The sequence below is a fragment of the Leucoraja erinacea genome, chromosome 4 (assembly GCF_028641065.1).
Source record: "Leucoraja erinacea ecotype New England chromosome 4, Leri_hhj_1, whole genome shotgun sequence".
NCBI classification, from domain to species: Eukaryota; Metazoa; Chordata; class Chondrichthyes; order Rajiformes; family Rajidae; genus Leucoraja; species Leucoraja erinaceus.
The window spans coordinates 100,675,222-100,693,008 of record NC_073380.1 but is presented as its reverse complement, the minus strand read 5'-3'; the positions used below and the strand labels follow the sequence as shown (position 1 = coordinate 100,693,008).

The window sequence follows — 17,787 nt, the reverse complement described above, 5'->3', positions numbered from 1 at the left end:
AACAGATTTGTTTTAAATGCAAGGTCTGTGAAATCTTGAACACAGCACTAGTTGTAAATCTGAAATCAATGAGCATGCTGGAAATGCCCGTCAGATGAAGTAGCATCTGTGGAGTGAGAATGACTGGGGTCACATTACAGATTTATCTTTCTTTTGAACAGATTTGCCACTAACATAAAAAGCTTAATTATCAGATATTGGTTGAATTTGAAATGGAGGTTTAAGGTCTGCACTATACCCAGATGGGAAGTGAGATGCTGCTTCTCTCTCAAACATTGGATTGTAGAGCACAGATTGCAATGCCGAAGGGAGGTCAGAGTCAGAATGCGATGAAGAATGAAAGTGACAGGCAAATGGAAGTCCGGGATATATCTTGCAGACTAAATTGAGGTGCTCTGCATAGCAGTCATGCTATCACCATTTGGTCTTTTTCAGTGTAAAGGAATGCAACATATTAAATTGGAAGAAGTGCAAGTAAATTGCTGCCTCATCCGGAAAGAATATTTGAATAATCAGAGAAGCACTGGTGTGGAAAGTATTGTCATCAGAAATATGTAGTGCAGAGAAACTGAGGGAATAGAAAAAGCTTTCATTTCAGTTTTAGTTTTGGAGATACAGCGTGAAATAGGCCCTTCAGCCCACCGGATACGCGGCGACCCGCAATGGCCGCATATTAACACTGTCCTACACACACTAGGGACAATTTTTACAACTACCAAGCTAATTTACTTACATACCTGTACATCTCTGGAGTGTGGAATGGAAACTGGAGATCTCGGAGAAAACCCAAGCAGGTCACGGGGAGAACGTAAAGACAAACTCCGTACAGACAGCACGGTAGTCGGGATCGAACACGGGTCTCGGGCGCTGCAAGCGCTGTAAGGCGGCAACTCCGCCACCGTGCCACGCACAGGAAACAGTGTGGGAGCCTCTGGGGTTTTTTTTTTAAATAAATTGGTTGCTAACCTATTCCCTGAGTTGTAGAAACAGCAGTCAAGAAAAGGAAAGGCAGATTTAGAGATGACCATGCGAAAGTGAGATCAATGTGAATATTGACTAGAGGAATGCTCACGGAAAGAATATCCAGCTGAACAATATTTTGTTTATGGGAAATGGTTGCAATTGCAAGATACTGTGAAGTCTATCCAATGTTTCCACTATTGGTTTTAATGGTATTGGTGTAGTGGTGATGGATCAGTAAATTTAAAACAAAGTGCCAATAGAACTCACCATAACCTGCTAACGAGAATCGGGCCTATCAATCCAGATCAAGTAATGCCGTCCATACTACAATCTTGAATGCCAATGTAGTTCACCAATAATCAGAAGAAACATTCCAGATGGCATGAATTTTACTTCGGAGTCACGTGAGTGACTACGTGAAGAACCCCGCTAGGACGCATGAGTGTTATATCGCTACACGCGTTGCAACGAGTCACAGCAGGGGCAGAATTTGAAAGCCGGGAACAGCAGGTAAGGAGACTCTGTGTTCTTTCCACTTACTTTACAGGTAGAGGCATGGACAGATCCACGAAGGCTGTAAAAAGCTGGCGGGGGAGAACCGCGTAGTTGCGTGAGCATTGGAGCCGGTTGGAGCGGCTTGAGGAACAGGAGCAGCCGCGAGAGGTCAGTGCCCGAGAGCATTGGAGCCAGTTGGAGCGGCTGTTGGAGCAAATGATAAAGGGTTCTTAAGGATAAAGGGGAAATCCTTTAAAACCGAGATGAGAAGAACTTTTTTCACGCAGAGAGTGGTGAATCTCTGGAACTCTCTGCCACAGAGGGTAGTTGAGGCCAGTTCATTGGCTATATTTAAGAGGGAGTTAGATGTGGCCCTTGTGGCTAAGGGGATCAGGGGGTATGGAGAGAAGGCAGGTACGGGATACTGAGTTGGATGATCAGCCATGATCATATTGAATGGCGGTGCAGGCTCGAAGGGCCGAATGGCCTACTCCTGCACCTAATTTCTATGTTTCTATGTTTCTAAATACTCCAAAGTGGCAGGCTCCGGGAGATGGAGACTAGTCACAGTGGGCAGCTAGTAAGTCCTACAGCAGTACCTCTTGTAGGGCTGCACAGTGTTTCTCCCTCATCAGAGGGGAGTACAGGGGGTCAATTCTGGGCTGACCCTGAAGAGGGGTGTGCAGAACATACCGCTAGTGTGCATGGGGTGCAAGAAAACCTATTGGATATGGTGTCCCAGTTCATTCAACCCGACCAAACTGGCCAAAACCTAAAACCTAAAATAGCTGCAATTACCGACTACTTGTCATTCAACCAGCTATAAGGACAGGCATTATTGGACACCACAGCAAGACACTTACCACCAGGGAACTGCAAAACACTGAATGTTCCCAGTATCAACCAGTGTATTTGAAAACATGTCGGAGCCTCAATCAGAGCCAGGGACTTGAAACAACAGAAAGTTCTGAAAGTCCTAACAGCGGGAATTACGGCTTTCGCCCACACAATAAACGAAAAAGACATGACACAAGATCACCAGGATGCACTGGCTTTATTTTGCAACTCCCAATACGAGTTAAAAGGCATTAGGAAGAGTGCCATCCTCCTGGCGGGGTAACCGGCTTTAGACCCCAAATTTGCAGGCCTGTGCAAACCTGGAACCTCCAAACCACCAATATTACTATTTGGAGGTGACTTATCCAAACAGGTAAAAGAACTTGACGAAGAGGTTAAAACCCTGGGGCTCATTAAAGCAACGTCTAAAAACTACTTCGGCCAGAAACAGCACCCCTACGCACCACCAGTCGGCCAAGCCAAACTGGTGAAAGCTCGAAGGCCAGGTACACTCAACATCGGTCTTTTTTTAGGCCATGGCCCAGACCGGCCTTCCTGGGAAATGCGCTAACCCTCAACACCGACCCAACTACAGACCCAGACACCGGCGCCTCAACATCCACGGAGGATGCCGAAAAAGTAACAAACCTACCACTGGTAACCATGGAGGTAGGTGGGTCTGGTTCCTTACGAATTGAAGGGAGCATGGAGGTTGGTGGGAGATTACAATTCTATCTGGATGCATGGAATAAGTTAACTACCGACACATATTTTAAGCAGGATAGGGTTATACCATAGAATTTATACAAAAACATAACCCTCCAGTTCAGCATGTACCAAACCGAATGTTCGTGCTTACAGGCATAGGAAAATCAAAAGCACATGCTGAACTACAGCGGCTTTATAAAAAAGGAGTAATTGAGAAAACCCAACACGAATCACAGGAACTCGTGTCCAAAATCTTTATCTTAAACAAGAAAGATGGTGGTTGCCGCATCATCATAGATTTGACTAATTTGAATACTTTCGTACAATATATTCATTTCAAGATGGAAACCTTTGTTACTGCTAAGCAATTGATTTCCAAAGGTTACTACATGGCAAGCATCGATTTAAAAGATGCTTACTATACAGTACCCATAAGAGGTGACTACAGATGTTATTTAACACAATGGATTATCTGGGGTTCACCATTAACTCAGTTCACATGTCAGTGACTTTGGCGAAATAAAAGGTTACAGCCTTAATAGAGGCTTGCAGCAAAATCATTGACATCTCTAAACCATCCATCAGACTGGTAGCAAGAATAATTGGCATAATAGTGGCTGCGTTTCCAGCCACACAATTCGGACCTTTACATTAACGAAATTTACAGAGGGCTAAAATACGAGCACTCAAAAAATTTATGGTGGTCATTTTGACGGACCAATGAAGCTACCTACAGAGGCCATAATGGAACTAAAATGGTGGAAAGATAACATTAGGCATTGTTCCAATCCAATCATTATCAGCAACCCGTCTGTGGTACTACAAACTGATGCCAGTGCACTTGGTTGGAGTGCTACCAATTCCATCTCCAGTTGTGGGGGAGATGGAATGCACAGGAGGCATCATTATTACAAATACTGGGCATAAACTACCTGGAAATGTTACGTGCATTCCATTGCCTTACGTCATATTGTTCTGGGTTAAATCACCAGCATGTTAGACTACAAATTGACAACACCACCATGGTAGCATATATCAACCATATGGGTGGAAACAAATCGACATCATGTGACAATCTGGCCAACACAATTTGGCAATAGTTTATCCAGAGAGATATTTGGATATCAGTTACCTACTTACCAGGTAAACTAAATTTAGTGGCAGACACCAGAGCACGCAAATTCAATGAAAACACTGAATGGATGTTGGATAAAAATGTATTTGCTGAAATTACAGCATGGTATGGAACGCCAGATATCGACCTATTCGCATCCAGGCTCACACCAGCTATCAAATTATGTTTCATGGGAATCAGACCCTGGGGCAGCGGCAACAGATGCATTTCGCTGCATTTGGGGAAATTGTTTATTTATGCATTCCCACCTTTCTGCCTCATCAGTCGGGTATTAAGGGAAATACAGCAAGACTCTGCGTCTGGTATTTTGATAGTACCCGATTGGCCTACTCAACCATGGTTCCCAGTGATAATCGACATGGTATTAGAACCATGCATCACCATCCATCATAGACGTAATTTACTGATTCATCCCGCAACAGGGGAAGGTTACCCATGTCATAATTATATAAACCTATCAATTTGTAGAGTTTGAAAGCACCTCTACTACACCTGGGACTGACGGACCGAACAGTGGATATTATTTCAGCGGCCCACAGATAGTCCACCAAAAAACAGTACTTGGTGTACATCAAGAAATGGGAAATGTACTGTCACAACAATAACATCACCCACAGATCTATGAACATCCCGTCTGTTCTGGAATTCCTGGCAAGCCTCCATTACGATGAGGGCTCAGTTATAGTGCCATCAACTGCGCCAGAAGTGCTCTGTCAACATACCTGTGGCAAGGAACAGAGCGGCATTCTGTTGGGACACACCACCTGGTAACCAAACTCATGAGGGGCATTTTTAATGTTAATCCCCCAAGAACAAGGTACTCCCAAATATGGGATGTGAGCATTGTACTGACCATGTTAAGAAACTGGTCTCCAGCAACAGCTCTGTCCTTACAGAAACTGACTATGAAAACAGTCATGCTGATGGCCTTGGTCACGGCACAAAGGGTCCAGTCGCTACAGAAACTAAGGCTGGACAACATGACTACTTCATCTGGAAATTTAACTTTTCACATCAATGAATTAGTCAAACAGAACAGACAGGGGTCAGCAGGCTTAAAAACAGAATTCTGGGCCTACCTGACAGATAATCGTCTCTGTATTGTAACACACTTACTATTATATATGGAGTATACTAAGATCATCAGAGGCAAAGAAATGTCATTTTTAATCAGCTATAAACAACCACACAAAAAAGTGACAGTCCAGACCATCTCGAGATGGCTAAAACAGGTCCTAATAAAGGCTGGAGTAGACACTAGCATTTTTAAATCTCACTCCACCAGGGCTGCAGCTACATCGGCAGCTATGAAGTTGGATGTTCCTATGGACCAAATCCTCAAGACAGCAGGACGGTCAACGGAGAAATCCAATCCAACGATTTTATAACAAACCAGTCATTGAACCTGGAACATTTGCAGAAACTATTTTAAGTTCTGTAATATAATTTTACCCCATAAATAGGGGCTATAATTTGGTGTTAATATATTTATCATTGGTTTTTCAATATCGTATTGATGTCTAATGATGTTAACACTATTCTCCCCATAATCAAGGCAGATGTGATGCATGGACTCGTTTACACGGCATGAAATCACAGAGCTTTAAAATCTTCACGTAGTCACTCACGTGACTCCGAAATAAAATAGTAAGATTAAACGAGAACTTACCAGTTTGAAGTTTGATCGTTATTTTATGAGGAGTAACGTTGAGGGATTACGTGCCCTCCGCTCCCACCCTTGATCATATACTCAACTGGTATCTCTTCTCTAACCTTACTATGTTTAGTCATTAGTTATCTGTGATTTCACACCGCTGCTTTGAAGAATGACACGCATGCGTCCTAGCGGGGTTCTTCACGTAATCCCTCATCATTACTCCTCATAAAATGACGAACAAACTTCAAACTGATAAGTTCTCGTTTAATCTTACTATTAATCCCTAATGTCCTCCTGTGGAGGACCACCTGCATTGGTTGTCACACATCGATGAACAAAGTCCTGAAACATTGATGGAAATGGCTCTCCACAACTGCTTTGTAGTGGGTAGAGAGGACATGAAATTTGTTTCTCCACTACTCAAATGTGTGAGATGTCTAGATGGAGGACCTGAAGCCACTTCCTGCCAGACTCTTCATAGTGACCCTGCTATGTAAGCTAACCCCTCCCTGGCACACTGGCCTCTCTCCTACCATTTATCTATGTACAGGGTCTTGGTGAGACCACACCTGGAGTATTGCGTACAGTTTTGGTCTCCAAATCTGAGGAAGGACATTATTGCCATAGAGGGAGTGCAGAGACGGTTCACCAGACTGATTCCTGGGATGTCAGGACTGTCTTATGAAGAAAGACTGGATAGACTTGGTTTATACTCTCTAGAATTTAGAAGATTGAGAGGGGATCTTATAGAAACTTACAAAATTCTTAAGGGGTTGGACAGGCTAGATGCAGGAAGATTGTTCCCGATGTTGGGGAAGTCCAGGACAAGGGGTCACAGCTTAAGGATAGGGGGAAATCCTTTAAAACCGAGATGAGAAGAACTTTTTTCACACAGAGAGTGGTGAATCTCTGGAACTCTCTGCCACAGAGGGTAGTTGAGGCCAGTTCATTGGCTATATTTAAGAGGGAGTTAGATGTGGCCCTTGTGGCTAAGGGGATCAGGGGGTATGGAGAGAAGGCAGGTACGGGATACTGAGTTGGATGATCAGCCATGATCATATTGAATGGCGGTGCAGGTTCGAAGGGCCAAATGGCCTACTCCTGCACCTAATTTCTATGTTTCTATCTCATCGATGAAAGCATCAGGTCTCTCCGTTCAAATCTAAGGAATCCCTCGCTTACCACTGCAGCCTCACTCTCCTCCATGGCAGCTACAATGCACCTAACCGATACCTGGTTACCTAGAGGAGTATGTCTTTAACAGCAAATGCCGTTCCCAGATAGGTATGTTGTAAACCATTGGAACATTGTGTCCCATCAGAGATTCTGTTTCAGTGCATGATTCCAGATATACACCCTTACAGTACTGTTCCTCCATCTTTCTGATCAATTTTACAGTTCTGATGAAATTTGCATATTTGAAGGGAAAATACCACCGCTCTGTGCAGACAGCACGCGCAGTCAGGATCGAACCCGGGTCTCTGGCGCTGTCAGGCAGCAACTCTGCCGTTGTGCCATTATACCTCCCTGGCAAATGATTGGACAAAGATCAGAGAAGAAAAGACAAAAAGTGCGAGATTATAGAGATAAGGATAGAAGATTTGCGAATTGTGAAGCCAGAGGAAGGAATATAGGTGGAAGAGAACGAGAGGAGGGGGAAGGGGACAAATGGGTATGAATCTAGGTGGGCCACAGGAAAGACTGAAGAGGAAAAAAGGGAGAAGGGAAGAGGTTGTTAGTAGGTTAGCAGCCTAACATTAGAAACTACAAGGTTCATATCATAAGCTACCCAAAGTGGAGCATGAGGTGCTGTTCTCCAGCTTGCATGCGGTCCTACTTTGGCAATGGAGGAGATCCAGAATAGAAAGGTCAGTATGGGAGTGGGAAGAGAAGTTAAAATGGTTCGCAACCATGAGATCTCGAAGGCCTTGGCAGACCGAGGCAGGTGTTCAGCAAAATGGTAGCCAAGTTTACGCTTTGGTCATGCCAATATAAAGGATATGGACACACTGATCTGTTTTGTAGTAAATGCCTACTATATTCTGTGTGCTGAAGCAAAGCAAGAATTTCATTGTCCTATCAGGGACACATGACAATAAACTCACTTGAACTTGAGGTCACATCAGCATCAACAAATGCTGTAGAAGAGGTTAGAGGAGATGCATGTAAACCTCTTTCCTATCTGGAAGGATTGCTCTTATCCCTGGATAGTTGTAAGGGACGTGGTATAGTAGGTTGCAGGGAAAAGTACCCGAGAAGGTGGTGGTTTGGCTGGAAAGAGATGAGTGAGCCAAGCAGTTGTAGAGGGGGCAGTCTTTGCAGAAGGCGGAAAGGGTTGGGGATGGGAAGATGTGACAAGGAATGGCAGGTTGGGTCCGGAATCTTTGAAGTTTAGCAGAAAGATGAACAATTTTATGAAACACATAAGATCCTTAGGGAATATGACTGTAGATGTTCACATATTCTACTAATTGGAGGGACTTAAATGAGGGGAATGGCAGAGTTTACAAATAACAGGAAAAGGTTATCAACTTGCGAAGTTCCATGTCTACAGATGCTACCAAGCCTGCTAAATATTCAGCTTTTATTTTAATTCAAGCTAATTTTATCTTGATTTTTTATGAGCAATTCTTCCGGATTGGGCGCTCGGCCTAGTACATTTGTCTTGTGATACTGCAAGAATTTAGTTTTTTTTAAGGCAAAAGGAGTTTTATAAATCTCATATTCTTTTTATAAATCTAAAATGTGATTTTTTTTTCTAACATGAAAAACATTACTATAAAATAATTGGAGATAATCGCTTATGTTTATAAAAGGTGAACATGTATTTTGGCCTCAGCATGTATCCTGGTATTTGGTAGCAACCCTAAACCTCCAGAAAATTATCAGATATTTCTTCTTTTTTTGATCAATCCTTGCTCAAGTATTGTGTTGTAAATGCAGAATATGTTGACGGTGGATTTAAATTGTGATGATGCTGATGAAGAGATGTGGGGGAAATAATTCGACTTTCTCCAAATGGAAATAAAATAAGTGCATGGCAGGAATATAAGTGCCATTCATCAGGCCAAGAACAAACGCCACTTAGTTGTGCTTCTCCTGGACATAGACTGCTGCAATCGTCTTACGTGAACTGGTAGGATGACTAACCAAGCCCATACAATATGTCCAGGAATTGCCTCACATTTTTCCCCCTGAACTTGAGCATCCTCCTACTTCCTCATACTCCCCCTTTTCCTTCTCCATTCCTCCCAGTGGCCCCTTTGCCAACATCTTGGCCACATAATAACAGATGCCGCAGCATACAACAAACGCAAAGTGAATGATTCTCTCTTGAGAGTACACTGCAGTACACTTTCTGATCAGTCGAGATATCAGGATCTTTGCTTTAATCCCAGAGCATCGGAAGCACTCTGCAGAGCTCACTGTTGGAGCACTGAGTCAGGAACATGGTGCATTTCCAGAGTTTCTAGTGTCTGACCTAATGTCCAAGTAAGGCTGCTAATGTAGATTGCCCGAGAATCAATGATTCTCAGAGCCTCCTATGGGTATTGTGTTCACTTTCATTGGTTCCCACTAGAGGTTGCGGACTAATTCAGCATTCAGGACGTGAATGTTCCTGTTGTTTCAGTACAGTCAGAGTTCACGTGCAGCTCTGATAACAATGCCCTGGACGATGAGGAAGCCCTGCTTGAGTAACTGAATGAGCAGTGCATGTGATCTGTTGCTCTCTACATTAGATGAGGATCATTTCCCCTCCTTGTATTCAGAGCCTTGCTCGCCTGAAAAATCTAACTTATATCTGCCATAGCTCCCCAAAATAAGCCCGAGGAAACAAATATTGAATGGCACTGTGGCCTATGACTGTATAAATTCATAAATATAAGACTCAAGCATTGGCACATGCAAAGTGGTCCAGACACAGCCTATGGCTGGAGCTCAGCCCACACCTTGTGAACAAAACTTAGTGGCTAATTCCCTCTAGAATCTTATGCATTTGTGCATGTCATTCTTCACACAGCGCTCCCTGACGAACATCCTAGACAGGACCATATTCCCTCTGCTCTTCCTGTCTCTGCTGGTAATTTTTAAAATGTTTTCAAGCCCACCCCCCCCCCCCCCCCCCCCAACCACAACTAAATTCCAATTATTTTAAAGAAATAGTACCCTTGCATCAATTAAGTCTTGTATTTATGCAGATACACAGCTAAACATGATTCTATCAATCATCCGGATCTGCTAATCAAATGCAATAAATGTTATTATTTGAAGATATCTTCGCCTAATGCTGGTGGGAGGGAGGTGTTCCACCTGTTGCTAAAGAGCAGATTTCTGCAGTTCATACAGTGAATTAGTTTGATTCACAAGACCCAAGTGGGAAGAGAACTGTCAAATCAGCATTGCTGGAAGACCAATGTTTTCGACTGCCAAAGCTGCGCATGCATGACATAAAGTAAATACACATTGCCGTGGGCCCTATTTCTCAGCACAGTTTATAACCTGCTTCAAACAAAGATGCTAAAAATCCCACATCCCAAAGACATGTGGATATGTGGGTTAATAGACCTTTGTAAATTTCCCACATGAGATAGGGGAACGATGTAAAAGTCAGAAAACATAGAACCTAGGGTTCTGCTTTCCCAGCACTTCAGAAGAAGTATGGATTTTATAGCTTAATTGGTCTCTGTAAATTGGTCCATTGTGGTAAAATGAGGTAGGAGTTACTGGGAACATGGGGAGAATAAATTGCATTCCGTATAGAATTAATACAAATGGGTACGACACTCTGAGCAAAGACAATAGGCCAAAAAGCCTGCTCTCAGCTGGATGACTCCATAACTCGAAATCTGGTACACCAGTCAATTCTGGTACACCAGTCATTTTCCCACTCAAACATCCACATTTTTCTCGAATTCCCATCTGAAGATGAATTTTCGTCCTCGCATGTGCAACAAAACACCAGTTTTTTTTCTGTAATACCTGAGGCTTTGCTAGAATCCAGATATTTAACACATAAATTAGAGTTAAGTGATGCGACTGTGCTAGTTGTGTCCGTCTCATATTAATTGTTCACCCACTGGCAACAATTAAGACTTGAGCTAAATGGAAGTAGGTGCTTGAATTTTTAAAATAGCAAAATGTAGAGAATAAGCCTTGCACCAGAAGCATTTAAACTGGTGGCCTAAATATGTCTGAAACCAACAGGGGTACATTTATAAGGAAAGATGAGTGGATCTGTCATTTATTATTTAAAATATAAAATCTCTCACACTGGAACACAACATATTTAATGATGGAACCAAACTGCATTAGACCAGTTCAATTCGACTGCTGGTTTGGGTACAGGGAAACACTGTCTATTCAATGAATGCAGAGTACTAAGAAAGTTGAATACTATATAGAAATGTTGAATACATTGACAATGAAAAACTTGAGAACATATCTGGCTGGACAGAACTTCCATTTTGAACACCATTTATGAACATACAAATTTCTGAATACTGGGACATTTACAATATGAATGAATATAAACCTATATAAACTGGCATATATAGCAACAGAAAATACAGAAAATACTGGTGATGCCCATACATAGATACATAGAAACATAGAAAATAGGTGCAGGAGTAGGCCATTCGGCCCTTTGAGCCTGCAGCTTCGTGTCATCTGCAAACTTGGAGATGTTGCATTCAATTCCATCGTCCAAATCATTAATATATATTGTAAATAGCTGGGGTCCCAGCACTGAGCCTTGCGGTACCCTACTTGTCACTGCCTGCCATTGTGAAAAGGACCCGTTTATTCCTACTCTTTGCTTCCTGTTTGCCAGCCAGTTCTCTATCCACATCAATACTGAACCCCCAATACCGTGTGCTTTTAGTTTGTATACTAATCTGCCTTCTTCAGACAACTAAGGTTGTTTTGCTTTAAAACATTGTCCTTGATACATGTAAGAGTCTTGACTTGGCAGAGTTTGATTAATCAAGGTGAAAATAGGTATACAATAAAAGTAAAATTTGAATCAATTTATTTCACAACTTGCAAGTGTCTGATTTTCCACTTGAAATCCGTGTAGGGTTTATCCATTCTCCGTGACAGCTTGGATTTCCCGCAGGTGCTCCATTTTCATTAACATGCCAAATGCGTGGATTGTTAGGTTAACTGGCCACTGTAAATTGAGTTTGATGCATGGGTGAGTGGTACAAAATGTGGGAATAGATGGAAACGTGACAAGAATATGTTGGGATTTGTGTAGAAATGGAGCAACAGGACATATGATGGACAGAGTGGCCTTTGTGTGCTGAAGGGCCCTGTTTTAATTCTCTGCAAATAAAAACATTTCCTGAGTATATTGCTGAACAATGGTCAGCTCACTAAGGCCCTGCCCCACGATGCGAGTTTACCCAAGAGCTCTCCCGAGTTTAAAATCAAATCAAACTCGTGGTAAGTACGTAGAATGTACGTACGTCGGAGCTCGTGGATGTTTCGTAGCGGCTCGTAATGCTAATGGAAGGTACTCGGGGAAACGCGGAAACTCGTGAGGTATTTTCAACAGTGTGATAAATTTCCAAGAGTAAAAAAATACTCGTGATGAAGTACCACGAGTTTGATTTTTCTTTGTTAACTCGGGAGAGCTCTTGGGTAAACTCACATCGTGGGGCAGGGGCTTCAGTATTTTAGTTTATAGAAAAACATCACTTCAAAGGCTTTTAAAGGATGTCTTAATTTTATGATCTTCCTTGGGACGGCAAACAAGCACAATCGAAAGAAGGCCACAATTTATTTTACAGAAATTTCAGTACAACACTTTTAAAAGTAGTATTGAACATCCCATCTATTCAAATGGTAAAAAATGCAACATAGGCTGAAAGTTTTACTATCTATAATGCTGGATTTTAAATTTGGGTGAATTACAAAGTAAAATCAAAACAACCAAGATATCTCTCCAGGCTCATACTTATAACATTTCCAGAATCACAAATGAAGCTGATTAATTGGATGTGTGGGAAAGAACTGCAGATGTTGGATTAAATGGAAGGTAGACACAAAATGCTGGAGTAACTCAACGGGACAGAGGGCATCTCTGGAGAGAAGGAATGGGTGACGTTTCCAGGCGAGACTCTTCTTCAGACTGATAGAAACATGGAAACATAGAAATTAGGTGCAGGAGTAGGCCATTCGGCCCTTCGAGCCTGCACCGCCATTCAATATGATCATGGCTGATCATCCAACTCAGTATCCCGTACCTGCCATCTCTCCATACCCTCTGATCCCCTTGGCCACAAGGGCTACATCTAACTTCCTCTTAAATATAGCCAATGAACTGGCCTCAACTACCCTCTGTGGCAGAGAGTTCCTGAGATTCACCGCTCTCTGTGTGAAAAAAGTTCTCCTCATCTCGGTTTTTAAGGATTTCCCCCTTATCCTTAAGCTGTGACCTCTTGTCCTGGACTTCCCCAACATCGGGAACAATCTTCCTGCATCTAGCCTGTCCAACCCCTTAAGAATTTTGTAAGTTTCTATAAGATCCCCTCTCAATCTCCTAAATTCTAGAGAGTATAAACCAAGTCTATCCAGTCTTTCTTCATAAAACAGTCCTGGCATCCCAGGAATCAGTCTGGTGAACTCTGCACTCCCTCCATGGCAATAATGTCCTTCCTCAGATTTGGAGACCAAAACTGTACGCAATACTCCAGGTGTGGTCTCACCAAGACCCTGTACAACTGCAGTAGAACCTCCCTGCTCCTATACTCAAATCCTTTTGCTATGAAAGCCAACAGACCATTCGCTTTCTTTACTGCCTGCTGCACCTGCATGCCTACCTTCAATGACTGGTGTACCATGACACCCAGGTCTCGCTGCATCTCCCCCTTTCCCAATCGGCCACCATTTAGATAATAGTCTGCCTTCCCGTTTTTGCCAGCAAAATGGATAACCTCACATTTATCCACATTATACTGCATCTGCCAAACATTTGCCCACTCACCCAGCCTATCCAAGTCACCTTGCAGTCTCCTAGCATCCTCCTCACAGCTAACACTGCCGCCCAGCTTAGTGTCACCCGCAAACTTGGAGATATTGCCTTCAATTCCCTCATCCAGATCATTAATATATATTGTAAATAGCTGGGGTCCCAGCACTGAGCCTTGGGGTACCCCACTAGTCACTGCCTGCCATTGTGAAAAGGACCCGTTTACTCCTACTCTTTGCTTCCTGTTTGCCAGCCAGTTCCCTATCCACATCAATACTGAACCCCCAATGCCGTGTGCTTTAAGTTTGTATACTAATCTCTTATGTGGGACCTTGTCGAAAGCCTTCTGGAAGTCCAGATGCACCACATCCACTGGTTCTCCCCTATCCACGCTACTAGTTACATAGTGATGTCAGGGGAGTGGGTAGAACAGAGATAAAATGTTGTCGGAGACAGTAAGACTGGTAGGGGAACTGGGAAGGGTGAGTGGATGGAGAGAGAGGTGGGGAAAGCAGATTAATTGGATCCGAGTCGCTCCTGAACAAGCACACTAACTTGTCAAATGTCAATTCCAGCCATTTTGTAATTCAATAAGAATGTCTTATGCTGTTCCTAATTAGCATTATTGATTTGTGAAGAGTACTGTACTGGTTCTCAATAAGCATGAAAATGCATTAATACCGAAGTAATTCTGCAACAGTGTAGTATTTGCATAGGTCTCGGACGTTAAAATGTAATTTTAAAATGGTTCCAGAAGATAAAGTACAGCACGGGTTAACAGGCAGCTAAATTGTAAAAATGTGCTGTACCTTTGGTGATCTGTGAAAGTATTCACAGTACAAATATAGTGCCTTTATTATGTACAAATATCATCTTGGAGTGTGGCCTATTTACCATTTAAATGTGCCTTAGCTTAGGGAGGCATACAAATCTACCAACCTCAACCCAGTCAAAGCAGAATAACCAACCTCACTAAAGTGGAAGTGAAGAAAAATCAATGCTGAACATTGAGCAGAAAGCCCCATTAGCTCTCATTGCCATGTTTATAATTCCACCACTGAAGGAAACAGGTGCATCAAAAATTTAGTAAACAAATGATTAGTCTGAAGACTATATTTTTTTTAAATCTCTGAATGGGCTCGCCCCGCCTTACCTCTCTGAGCTGCTCCACCCATACACTCCTGCCCGGTCCCTCAGGTCAGCTGGTCAGCTGCTCCTGGAGGTACCGAGGTCTAGTCGGAGGCTCAGAGGGGATAGAGCCTTTTCTGTTGCTGCTCCGGCACTCTGGAACACCCTGCCGCTGCACATCAGACAGGCCCCCTCACTGTCCATCTTCAAATCCAGTGTTAAAACGCATTTGTACTCCCTGGCTTTTGACCATGCCTGAGGCTTTGCTTCTGTTTGTGGTGTTTTGATGTTTCTTTATTTTACATGTCTTTTCCTACTATTTCTTTTGATTGTTATTTTTGGTGTGTATTAACTTTTTGTCAATGATTAGTGATGTACAGCACTTTGTTGCAGCTATGTTTGTTTTTAAAGTGCTCTATAAATAAAATTATTATTATTATTATTATTATTATATGAACATTACAAAATATTAATGAGAGGATGATTCACCACACACATTTGGGAGAAGCCACCTTGCAGCAATTCTTGCTCAAGGCTGGAATCTGAATAGATATGCAAATATAAAGCACATTTTGCTCTCAAATAAATAATATTGATGTTTATTATTGACTATCTTTTCCAAATGCATCAGAACCTTGAAAGAGCATTCAAGCAAATAAAATGTATTTCTCCACTGGGAAGAAACAGTTCGAGGTAATTGGTTAAAGATTATTCTCTCGCTGAGAAAAACTCAGGAGAAAGCTTTCTGTCCTGCAGGTCCCACAATACTTTCTATATATGAATCTGATATCCAAACGTGTGAACAATTAATAGCATTAAAAATAAAGAAATGGGCTTTATGCCTGTACTTCACTGGCTTCCCATCTCCCACCGGATCACCTACAAAATCCTGATCCTCACCTACAAAGCCCTCCACCATCTGCCCCCCCCCCATATCTCACTGACCTCCTCTCCCCCTACCAACCCTCACGGTCCCTCAGATCCACATCAGCCGGTCTCCTCTCCATCCACAAGTCCAACCTCCGTAGTTTTGGGGACAGTGCCTTCTCCAGGGCAGCTCCCAGGCTCTGGAACTGCCTCCCCCAACTGATCCGCAATTCCGTGTCCCTCACCATCTTCCAGTCCCGCCCCAAGACCCATCTCTTCACCTCTGCCTATCCTTAGCCCCACGTCCCCCTCCCTTTTCATCTGTGCATTAATTGCCTCATATTGTGTTTTGAATTGAATTCTGTCTTTACTTTGTGTACTAGTCATGTCTACTACTATTTATTTCATTCCCCTTACATGTTTTTTCTCTACCTGCTAAATTTTTGTAAGGTGTCCTTGAGACTCTTTAAAGGCGCCCATAAATAAAATGTATTATTATTATTATTATTATTATTATTATTATTATTATTATTATTATTATTATTATTATTATTATTATTATTATTATTATTATTATTATTATTATTACTTGATACTGCTAACATTGGTGAATGGGATAAAATATATTTTTATCAGTCTCACTTTGTATTGATTGCCATTTTAAAGACACCTTTAAATCTGTTTCGTCAAACTGTACTTTGAAAACCTTGACAATACTAAAGTAATAAGGAAAGTAATAAAATATAATTTAGTTACTAAGCAAGTATTAAGTCAATAGACAATAGACAATAGGTGCAGGAGTAGGTCATTCAGCCCTTCGAGCCAGCACTGCCATTCAATGTGATCATGGCTGATCATCCACAATCCACAATGTGATCATGGCTGATCATCCACAATCCACAGCAATGATCTTGTGTATTCAAATCGAATCAAATGGTCTGACATTTCCAGAAAGCTTCTTGAAATCTACAATCACTAAACCCACTCTTACTTGGAGTGGATGAGATCTCCAAATTAATTGGTGAGATCATGGGCAGTGTTCATGACTTTGAAAGCTGGTTGAACTGACTGTCAAAGAGCTGAATGCTTGCGAATTGGTTTAACATTAACAATGATGTACAAATACTGAAGATGCGTAGATCCAAGATTTCTGGGACTCAGTGGTCTTAGAGACATGCAGTTATACAATGCATCAATGTGTCCAGGGTGGCCATTATGTACCCATCTATAGTAAACCAATTTTACAGGCCTATATGCAATGGTACTTTGAGTGCTTAGCTAAAGATTTTATAAATGTTGTGAAAATGCCGGCACATTCCAGACTTCAACAACCCTTTGCGTGAAAAGAAAATCATCCTCAAATCCCTTCGAAACCTCTGCCTCCTTACTTCAATTTGAGCCCTTTGATTATTTAACTGTGTCTTTAATATGACAATAATCAAAAATGCAAATGTTTCTTGCTACCTAATTTATCTGTTCCTCTCATAATTTGGTATACCCCAGGCTGCTCCTCCCTCAGCCTCCTTCACACTCCAAGGAAAGCAAACCTTGTGTATCCAGTCATAGCTGAAACACTCCATTGCAGGCGATATCCTGGTGAATCTCCTCTGCACTCACTCCAGCACAGTCATGACATTCCTATGGACAATAAAAACTGCACAAAGCGTTCAGCTGCAGTCTAACTAATGTTGCATGTAGTTGCACGATTATCTTCCTGCTCTAATTTTCTGTGCCTTGAATAATGAAGGTGAGTATTCTGCATGCCTTCTTAACCACCGTACCAACCTGTGCTGCTGCCTTCAGCGATCCTTGAAAGTGTAAATTATGCTGCATTAGTTCCTCTGCACCTCCTCTTACCATTTATTGTGTGTTTCTCACCCACATTAGTCCTCCCAAAATTTCTTATCATTGAATACTATTTCCATTTCTCTGCCATCTTACCACCTCATCAATAGTTTTCTGCAGCCAGACATAATCCACTTTCAAAACTCCATCAATTTGTATGTTGTATGGATGTGTACTAAT

At 42.1% G+C, this 17,787-nt stretch overlaps 1 protein-coding gene across 1 annotated transcript in view; it reads right to left on the bottom strand.

Moving 5' to 3' along the window:
- LOC129696734 (coiled-coil domain-containing protein 102A-like) overlaps window positions 1-17,787 on the bottom strand; it is a 466,367-nt gene that overhangs the window by 158,772 nt on the left and 289,808 nt on the right. The window lies entirely within an intron of this gene.